Source organism: Podarcis muralis, chromosome 7 (assembly GCF_964188315.1).
Source record: "Podarcis muralis chromosome 7, rPodMur119.hap1.1, whole genome shotgun sequence".
Lineage (NCBI taxonomy): Eukaryota > Metazoa > Chordata > Lepidosauria > Squamata > Lacertidae > Podarcis > Podarcis muralis.
In genome coordinates this window covers 90,427,941-90,438,760 of record NC_135661.1, presented here as the reverse complement: position 1 = coordinate 90,438,760, position 10,820 = coordinate 90,427,941, and the positions used below count along the sequence as shown (strand labels likewise).

General features: G+C 48.1%; 1 protein-coding gene across 1 annotated transcript in view; it reads left to right on the top strand.

Moving 5' to 3' along the window:
- Positions 1 to 9,765: 9,765 nt before the first annotated feature.
- The window catches only part of LOC114603088 (synaptosomal-associated protein 25-like), a 31,372-nt gene continuing 30,317 nt past the window's right edge, over positions 9,766 to 10,820 (top strand). The window contains exon 1 of the mRNA XM_028741826.2: positions 9,766 to 9,871. The gene's annotated coding sequence lies outside the window, so the exon portion shown is untranslated. The remainder of the gene's footprint in view (positions 9,872 to 10,820) is intronic.

The following is a 10,820-nucleotide window of genomic DNA, read 5'->3' as shown; positions in this document are numbered from 1 at the left end:
GCAATGAATGTTCCTGCCGCAGCTACACCTCTTCCCCCATCGCTTTGTTAAAAAAACACACACAAAGCATCTATTTTTAATGTGCATTAATTTTGCAGGCAGAGCCGAGCAGCAGAAGGTGGGAGCCTGGGAAAGTCCTTCGGGGGGGAGAGGGAGAGGGGGTGGGTGGGCGGCTGTTTCTCAGCTCCCAAAAAGCAAACAGCTGCACTTTTGAAGCGCGATAATTATACGGCTTCTTCGGGGGATGAGGATGAAGAACCATATCTCCCGACGGAGGAGGTGGGGGCTGGAGTTATGGCAGGTTCCGTCCACCCTCCCCAGGGATATTCGCAAGGCGTGTGACAAAATGGCAGAGCCCAAGGAACGGAGAGAATCACAGAATTGTAGATTTGGAAAGGGACTCACAAAAGCACAATCTAGTCCAACCCCGTGTGATGCAGAAATCACAGCAAAATTGGTGTGGGGACATGGTCCCTTGAAGCAAGGTGAACACACACACACAATCCCCAGGTAAAACTGCTGCAAAATACTGTATCAAACCCAGCAAGGGTTTAGAATTCAGCCTTTCTCAACCTGTGGGTCCCCAGATGTTGTTGGACTACAACTCCCATCACTCCTAGCTAGCAAGGCCAGAGCTCAGGGATGATGGGAGTTGTAGTCCAACAACATGTGAAAAGGATCTAGGAGTCTTGGTTGACCACAAACTTGACATGAGCCAACAGTGTGACGCGGCAGCTAAAAAAGCCAATGCAATTCTGGGCTGCATCAAGAGGAGTATAGCATCTAGATCAAGGGAAGTAATAGTGCCACTGTATTCTGCTCTGGTCAGACCTCACCTGGAGTACTGTGTCCAGTTCTGGGCACCACAGTTCAAGAAGGACACTGACAAACTGGAACGTGTCCAGAGGAGGGCAACCAAAATGGTCAAAGGCCTGGAAATGATGCCTTATGAGGAACGGCTAAGGGAGCTGGGCATGTTTAGCCTGGAGAAGAGGAGGTTAAGGGGTGATATGATAGCCATGTTCAAATATAGAAAAGGATGTCACATAGAGGAGGGAGAAAGGTTGTTTTCTGCTGCTTCAGAGAAGCGGACACGGAGCAATGGATCCAAACTACAAGAAAGAAGATTCCACCTAAACATTCGGAAGAACTTCCTGACAGTAAGAGCTGTTTGACAGTGGAATTTGCTGCCAAGGAGTGTGGTGGAGTCTCCTTCTTTGGAGGTCTTTAAGCAGAGGCTTGACAACCATATGTCAGGAGTGCTCTGATGGTGTTTCCTGCTTGGCAGGGGGTTGGACTCCATGGCCCTTGTGGTCTATTCCAACTCTAGGATTCTATGAACATCTGGGGACCCACAGGTTGAGAAAGGCTGGTTTAGATTATCACAACCCCCCCCCCCCCCACTGCCTCTATGTCTCCTTGTGGGCATGGCTGCATTTTCGAATTCTTTTTCTTATTGCAAAAGGTCCGATCTTTTTTTTGGGTGGTGTGGGGGGGGGAAGGGGTTTGTTGTGCAAGAATCTCCCCATCAACTCTTAGCTGCGCAGCCTGGATTTCCCAGTGTGCCGCTAAATCTCTCTCAAAAAACAGCAAGAGCCCGTCAGCAGCATCACCCTGAGACGACTTCGCGGGATGGATCTGCAGAGAATGCCTGCCTTTTGGGGTGGCTGTGTTTTTAAAACGTCCAGAAAGCAGGGAGGATTGTCTCTCCTTTGGATCAGAGAGAGAGAGGAGCCTTTCAGTTTCGCTGCCACCCTGTGTCGGGCTCCGTCTCCAAACGTGCCAGCTGCCTGTGTCTCTCCCTGACACCCACTCTGTTTTCCAACAGCAGCGATATAAGTTGCATAACAAGGACAATCCTTTTCTCCGCCTGGGCCTTCTGCCTCCGCTGCCAGCATCCCCTGGCACAGAGTTTTCTCCAGAGGAGAGTGGATCACACCTGCAGCTAAAAGCCTGAGTGTTACGTGTTCACACCTGGCCATATCCCCCACCCAAAGCACAGAAGCAGCGTCCAAACGCCCATCGTGAGATGCCAAAAATGATCACATTTAAGTGTTATCTTAACAGATAACAGTCTTAACAGATTGAGGTTGAATCCTGACAAGACAGAAGGACTGTTTTGGGGGGACAGGGGGCAGGCGGGTGTGGAGGATTCCCTGGTCCTGAATGGGGCAACTGTGCCCCTGAAGGACCAGGTGCGCAACCTGGGAGTCATTTTGGACTCACAGCTGTCCATGGAGGCGCAGGTCCATTCTGTGTCCAGGGCAGCTGTCTGCCAGCTCCATCTGCTACGCAGGATGAGACCCTCCCTGCCCTCAGACTGTCTTGCCAGAGTGCTGCATGCTCTAGTTATCTCCTGCTTGGACTACTGCCATGCGCTCTACGTGGGGCTACCTTTGAAGGTGACAGGGAAACTGCAACTAATCCAGAACGCAGCAGCCAGACTGGGGACTGGGAGCGGCCGCCAAGACCACATAACACCGGTCCTGAAAGACCTACATTGGCTCCCAGTACGTTTCCGAGCACAATTCAAAGAGTTGGTGCTGACCTTTAAAGCCCTAAACAGCCTCAAAGGCCCAGTATCCCTGAAGGAGCGTCTCCACCCTCATCGTTCTGCCTGGACACTGAGGTCCAGATCCGAGGGCCTTCTGGTGGTTCCCTCACTGCAAGAAGCCAAGTTACAGGGAATCAGGCAGAGGGCCTTCTCAGTGGTGGCGCCTGCCCTGTGGAACGCCCTCCTACCAGATGTCAAGGAAATAAACAACTATCTGACTTTTAGAAGACATCTGAAACAGCCCTGTTTAGGGAAGCTTTTAATGTTTGATGCATTACTGTATTTTAATATTTTGTTGGAAGCCGTCCAGAGTGGCTGGGGAAACCCAGCCAGATGGGCGGGGTATAAAAAAAATTTATTATTATTATTATTATTATTATTCATAAATTCAAAATGGGAAACATAATAATTGGAAAATACAAATAAGTATATGAAACAAGGTGATAAATTGCTGTTTAGAAATTACCAAATTTGGAAAGCAGGAACGAAAGATGTGAGGAAGTCCAAATAGTAAAGAAAGTAAGGTTCAGATTAGGATGTTATATTGTTGTCTTATTTTATATTTTTTGTATTTGTATTTCTTTGTCTGTTTTTTTTTTCTTTTTTCTTTTTCTATGTATGCTGAAAACTTTGAATAAAAATTTATATTAAAAATTATTATTATTATTATTATTATTATTATTATTATTATTATTATTATCTGGCTGCCAAGGTGTGTTTCACATTGATTTCAGAATAGCATTTCTATCCCACTGGGGGCATATACGTGGTTCTGCCCTCTCCTCATTTCATCCTCACAGCAACCCTGGGAGGTAGGCCAGGGTGAGAGGCAGAGACTGGCCCCGAAGCTCACCCTGCGAACTTCATGACCGGGTGGTGATTCGAACCCTGGTCTCTGAGGGTTCTGTACATACGGTGGTGTCTGGTCAAATTCAGAAGTTTAGGGTCTCTTCGTGGTAGTTGCAACCCCATCCCCACACAGCCAGGCCCCCTTCTAAGATTATACAACCATTTTATAATTATACAGTGATAATAATTGAAGAGGCATGGTAACGATCAATGCAGATCTCCATGTGTTGTCTTTCAGCTAGTTCTACTATTTTCTGTGCACACAGCAGCTGGGCAAAATGACCCAGAGCCCTCCAATATCTTCTTAAGTTGCATTTTCCTCAAAGTTCCATTATATGAAACAGAACTTGCAGACCTTTTTCTTCAAGCCGAAGCAGCATAATTTTTCAGTGTTCCTCATTGCTTAGCCTCAGGGCCAGGGCCGGATTTAGGTTTGATGTGGCCCTCAGCTCCTGAAGGTAATGGGGCCCTTTATATGTCCTTTGTCAACAACAAAAGGTCGCTTTTTTGTGTTGAATATATGCTACATGGTAATTTATGGACCTCATAGGTATCTAAAGCCATTTGCACATCACAGTAAAGGAGCCTACACAACACAAAACACAGTTGATGTAGGTAGGTTTTGTTTTATTTGTTTTTCATCTTACATTTTGGAAATGTGCATCCAGGTTTTTTCCCCTTTACATGGTTTGGGGCCCCCCAAGAGAGTGGGGCCCAAAACTAGAGCTTGTTTAGCTTAAGCGTAAATCTGGCACTGATCATAACATATATACCACAACCCCCATAAAGGAAAATAAACTCATTCTTTGCAATGTCATCCACGGCACCCTCAATATTTCACCCTCCTTTTGCAAAGCTGGTGCTATTCAGACTTTGGGAAAAATGGGAACAAGTCGGTTTATGCAAGTTTTGAGATTTTAATAGCAGCTGGCAGCCCCAGAGCTACGGCGGAAACTTGGAAACCTAAATTATAATTGGCTTGCGATGCACCAGATCGTACATTTTGTAAGCCACCAAGTTGCAAGCAAACCTGTCCATTGACTCCTGTGGAGCATATCTCCAGCCCGCTGGGCAAAGGCTTCATTTTCTAGCTCTGAAAAGCCTCAGCCATTGTATCTCGTTAGCTCATCTTGAAAGGCTAAAAGCTCGTTAGGAAAAAGGATCTAGGTGAGTCTTTGGGAGGTACTGAATGGAATACAATCTGGGTCAAGGATCCCTTGAAGTCCGCAAGGATCTGGGAGAACAACCAAAAAGTCGCACATCCTTGGTAAATGCACCTGGTAACATTAAATAAAATTAACAATGCCAACGACAAAGCTTTGCTGGAGGAATTGTGGCAATACAGCTTCGTAGAGTTACAGAACCCTAGAGCTGGAAAGGGAGCCGAGGGTCATCTAGTCCAACCCACTGCAATGCAGGAATCTCAACTAAACAATATTGTAATTTGCTGTTATTCAAACCCAACACCCCCCCCCCTCAGGTGGTTTAACCCTCAGGGGCCCTCCATCTGGTTAAAAGTGTTCCATGAAGCAGGCTTTATTACAAAACTTTACTGCAAAAATCAACATTTGGGGCTGATAGAAAACTCATGCAGCAAATGAGGAAGACAAAGGGTTTGCAAGCCAGCAAAATAGGCACAGAGGAATAAACTCCAAAGTCTGCGCCCAACAGATTGCGCCCCTTAATATACATTTCTGTTATCTCCTAAGGCAATGCCTATGCATAGTGTATAGACAAAGTATCAAATGCGGCGACAGTAATAATAATGCAACAAAACAACAACACCACAAACTGGCTTATAAGTATAAAACCAAATTTACTAGAATAGAGATAGACTTGTAACTGTTCAAGCAACAAACATACTAAGGTGTCATGTGCAAAACAAAGCCTGGAGATACAGTGGTACCTCGGGTTACAGACGCTTCAGGTTACAGACTCCGCTAACCCAGAAATAGTACCTCGGGTTAATAACCTTGCTTCAGGATGAGAACAGGAATCATGCTCTGGCGACGCGGCGGCAGTGAGAGGCCCCATTAGCTAAAGTGGTGCTTCAGGTTAAGAACAGTTTCAGGTTAAGAACAGACCTCCGGAACGAATATAGTACTTAACCCGAGGTACCACTGTACTGTAAACATGGACTAGATAAATGTACAACTGTATCTTAACAAGTTATATGTGCAATAAACGTTATACAGACTTGATAAATGAACCTTTCAACAAGTAGCGTAAGTCCTATCACAGAACGGCAACCCCGTGCCGCCACAGTGGCAAGGGTGGCACACTGGAGAATATGAAAAAGTTTTTCAAAGATTGAACTGGATGAGATGTTCTTCAATGGGTCTTGCGTTATTCTCACCAGGGTGGTGGCTTTGATTTGCCTTCCTGTGATTGATCCATGCATACGGCTTTGTGTTTCCAACTCAAGACCCATTGAAGAACATCTCATCCGGTTCAATCTTTGAATGGGGCTGCCGTTCTGTGATTGGACTTACGCTTTTTGGAGGAGGCTGAATTTGGTCCTCTTCGAGGCCTTGCTTTCGCAAGCTTTGGCACTTGATCTTGACGGATGAACGAATAACTCATAATGGCAAGAAAAGGGTACAGGCAAGGAACCCAACACTTTTTATTTGACTTGGTATAATTTTATTGCCTAGGCAACGTCAGGCCAACGCGGCTACAGACCACCGGCAAGGCACAGAGACCTTTGGAACAAAACCTTTGTTTGATGAGAGAAACAATGTTATTATTATTTTATTTTTAATTAAAATTAACTCGGTACCTCACCAAGGGGGGAGACGGGGCTGTTTGTTTGCATAGAAGCAATATTTCTGAAGACTGAGGTGAATGGATTCCCTCAGAAGGTGATGGACTGTCTGCCATTGAATGTTTTAAAACAGATGGAGATACCTGCATATCAGGCATGTCCAACAGGAAGATCATGATCTACCGGTAGATCACTGAAGGTCTGTGGTAGATCACTGTTGTGGCTCCCCCCAAAGAAGGTAAAAAACTTTGGCTCCCCTAAAAAAACCTCAACATCTTTGCCCTGCACCCCTAATATGACCTGAACCCCCAAAAAGGGGGTAGACCACTGCCAGTTTTTTACTCTGTGAGTAGATCGCAGTCTCTTGGAATCTGGCCACCTCTGGACTAGATGACTCCAGGAATCCCTTCTATCTCCACAATTCTATGATGCTGTGATTCTCCTTCCGTCTGAAAAATAAATAAAAACAAATTTTAGTACTGTGTCCAGTTCTGGGCACCACAGTTCAAGAAGGACACTGACAAACTGGAACGTGTCCAGAGGAGGGCAACCAAAATGGTCAAAGGCCTGGAAACGATGCCTTATGAGGAACGGCTAAGGGAGCTGGGCATGTTTAGCCTGGAGAAGAGGAGGTTAAGGGGTGATATGATAGCCATGTTCAAATATATAAAAGGATGTCACATAGAGGAGGGAGAAAGGTTGTTTTCTGCTGCTCCAGAGAAGCGGACACGGAGCAATGGATCCAAACTACAAGAAAGAAGATTCCACCTAAACATTAGGAAGAACTTCCTGACAGTAAGAGCTGTTCGACAGTGGAATTTGCTGCCAAGGAGTGTGGTGGAGTCTCCTTCTTTGGAGGTCTTTAAGCAGAGGCTTGACAACCATATGTCAGGAGTGCTCTGATGGTGTTTCCTGCTTGGCAGGGGGTTGGACTCGATGGCCCTTGTGGTCTATTCCAACTCTAGGATTCTATGATTCTATGAAACGGTAGAAAAGCTACCTATGTTAAAAACAGGTAATAGCTTTAAAAAAGGATTCAACTTGAATCCTAGACAGATATCAACTTTTAGAAGGGTTGTTGAAAGAGGAGTGTCTTCAGCAGGTGCCAGAAAAAGGACAAGAGAGGCATCGGATGGAGCCCCAAAACATCTGGAGGGCACCAGGTTGGCCACCTGCCTTTCAGTGATTTGACTGATTTGTTGTGGCGGAAGCTGCAGCGGATTAGATCTGACTCCCGACAGGTGCACAATTTGTTGTCCTCATCTAGGCGACACAAATCCTTTGTCATGCGCCTGACAAAGCAGTCTGTGGCCTCTGCTTCGAGAAATTGGTGAGTCTTTAAGCTGTCACAAGGTGTGCTTTTTTCATCTGCGGCGGCAGCAACTGTCAACACAGAGACACCTCCGGAATTTGATCTAAGCGGGTTGTTTGTCAAACAGATCTCAGGCTGAATTTGTCAAACAGAGCTCAGGTCGGCTATACGGCGGTGTTTCCCGTATGGAGACGCACCAATATTTTTGCTTTTTCCTAATGAGGCAAACAGCGCTTGAAGGATGGAGGGATATATCTCGGAAACAGTATGAGGGAAGGAGTTATTTGTACAGCGGCGTCAGGTAAATTCCAGGAACGCTCCCAGACCATCACTATTTCTGGATGGGATTGTATACCTGCAAATTCAGGCAATGCAGTTGAAATTCATTTGGCACTCCTGTGTCACAAACGCACTACACTCCTACCCCCTAAACCAGGCTTTTGTGATAAGGAGAGGGACAGGGAAGTGCCCTGAAAAATGTATAACAACACTTAAAAATATAAGTGCATCCTTCCTATGTGTGTGCGTCCTATGGGGCGAATGCAGGCTTTCGCTGAAGCCTGGAGAGGGAGAGGGGTCAGTGCACACCGACCCATTCGCTCTCCAGGCTTCACGCAGATCTCCGCAAGCCGTGGGAGCCCGCGCCGGGCTCCCGCGGCTTGCAGAGAGTTGCCTGCATGCCGAAGGCTGGGCGCGCTGAGCTCTCCGCAAGGCGCGGGACCCCGGCGCCGGGCTCCCATGGCTTGCAAAGAGTTGCCTGTTCTGGGGTCTGGGGAAGCTCGGGTTTCCCCTGCCCCAGCCCCGCGCCTGGGGGAAAAATAATTCCCCCCCTTTATTCCCCCCCCAATAAACTAGGTGCGCCTTATGGGACAGTGCGTCTTATAGGGCAAAAAATACGGTAAGTACTTAACCCGAGGTACCACTGTATTTGGTGGGGGGAAGGAGAAACAGAGAGTCAATGAAAGAGCATTTACACGGGCCAATGAATCATTAAATCATATTTTTATAGCGAGGTTTGGACGATGAGAGTTTTCCTTTCCTTCCAAGCCAGACCTAAGATCAAAAACTGACCCATGGAAAGAGGGGAGCGATCCCTAGAGGGTATATGATGCCAAATGTGGCTGGTCTTACTTCCTCGAGTTGGCTATAAATCTGATGTTACCTTTTTGCCATGCGTGGCTTTCCTCTGCCTTGCAAACACAGCGTGGTCTAGCTTGTGCAAAAGGAAACAATTTCAGAAGCGGGAAGGGAAGGCAGGTGTAGGATTGGCCTGACAGACAAAAAGGTTAACATGAACGGCCTTTTGATCTCTCCCAGCGCCCACAACTCTTAAGAGCAGGGGTCAGCAACCTTTTTCAGCTGTGTGCCAGTCCACTGTCCCTCAGACCATGTGTTGGGCCGGACTATATTTTTTTTTGGGGGGGGGGGATGAACGAATTCCTATGCCCCACAAATAACCCAGAGATGCATTTTAAATAAAAGCACACAATCTACTCCTGCAAAAACACACTGGTTCCCGGACTGTCCGCAGGCTGGATTGAGAAGGGGATTGGGCTGGATCCGGCCCCCGGGCCTTAGGTTGCCTACTGCTGCTTAAGAGGTTCCAAGTCTGTTTCTGAGATCTCCCTCGGATGAGCATTTGGGTACAGAGCGAGGCCTTTGATTCCCCCCCCCCCTTCTTCCCAAGGCATGAACCAAAGCCCAAAGATTTTCAAGCTTCACTTTGCCCAATTATCCAAAGATGCCCCCAGTTGCCCAGGTTACTAAGACATCCAAGTTGCCGGGTTACCCAGACGCTCCAGTTGCCCAGGTTACAAAGAGAGGTCCAAGTTGCCTGGGTTACCATGCCAGGTTATCAAAGATGCCCAGGATGTCACCCAGCCTTGCCTGAGGCGGCCCGGCTGCCAGGATGCTCCGACTGCACACCACGCAGCGGTGCCAGCCTTGCCCTGCCCACCACACGGCGGTGCCAGCCTTGACTAACACTGCACTCCGCTCAGGGTTGCCTAGATGCCCGGCCTGAAGCCAAACTCCCCTGGGAATGGAAGTTCAGAGTGGTGCCAAGTTGCTCTCTCCATCCTCCCCTGGCTCACGTCAGGTTGCCCCTGGCAACAGCATCCCCTGAGGGGAAGGAGAGGCGGGCGGGTACCAGCCCAAGGCTTTCCCGGCCCCGCCCTGTCCCTTTCCCCAGCCCGCCAGCCAACCAGAGGCCTCCCCCGGCTGCCTTTCAAGGCTCCCCGCCCAATGGGGTGGCTCCAGAGGCGGGGCAGTGGGGGGGGTCCGCAGCCCCAGGCGGAGAGGGCGGGGCTCCATCCTCTCCATCCTGCGCGCTGGGCTTGTTGCTGATGAGGGAGGACTGGGAGGCAGGAGTCTGGGACAGGAGGAGAAACAGGTAAAAAAAGGTTTGGGGGCGGGAGGGGGGAGCTGTTGCGCTCTGGGGGGCGCTGGGAAGCTCAAGAAAGTGAGTCTTCATTAAAAGAAGAATTCTTTAAAAAATTACTGTTTGATCTGAGAGCGAAAATGAGCAGGTAAACTTCAAAGGCGGCGCATCCTTCCTTAGGAATTGTGGTCTGGCCTTTTGGCCATTTTCGTTCCAGCCTCGAACAAACTTCAGTCTTTTATTTCGTTGCGTCTTGCGCCGGTCTGCGCGCATCCCGAAGCCGTTTCTGCGATGCGTCAGGGAGTTGCCCCAAATCTCCTCCTCCGAGCCACCAACCTGTTGTTTATTTCCTTCTGTCGGGAACTGCGAGCGAACGGGGCAAAGTTCTTGACGGTTCTCCCCCGTTATAAAAGAGGCGGATTGTGCCCCGTGCGCCTTGGGGAGGGGAGAGGGGCGCCTGGGATCTGAAACGGAATAGAGGGGGGTCTCGAGGGAGATTCGGGGGCTGAATGGATGGTGGGCGGCGAGGAGGAGGGGTGTGTTTGTGTCAGATGCGGGGATCTGGAGCAGGTCTCTAGAGGTTTTCCTGGGATTAATTCTGGATACGAGTGATCGCGGAACAGGTGCTTATGAGGGTCCAAGCTCAGGCTGGAATTAGGGGGCTGGAGAATGGAGCAGAGTTGAAAGGGACTACCAAGGGTCATCTAGTCCAACCCCCCTGAAATACAGGGAGTGGTGTGGATGGTTTTGAAATGACCACAGAAAAGGGGAATCGTGAAGTTGCCTGAGTTAATCTGCTGTTTATCAGTGTTCGTCTATTCATTTTAATGAATAGGCTGCATTTTAATATTTAATGTTTCAATATTTTAATGTTGTATTTTAATCTTGTTTTTAAGTTGTATTCATTCAACTTGTTTTTATTATTGCTTGTTAGCCGCCCTGAGCCTGGCCTTGGCTGGGG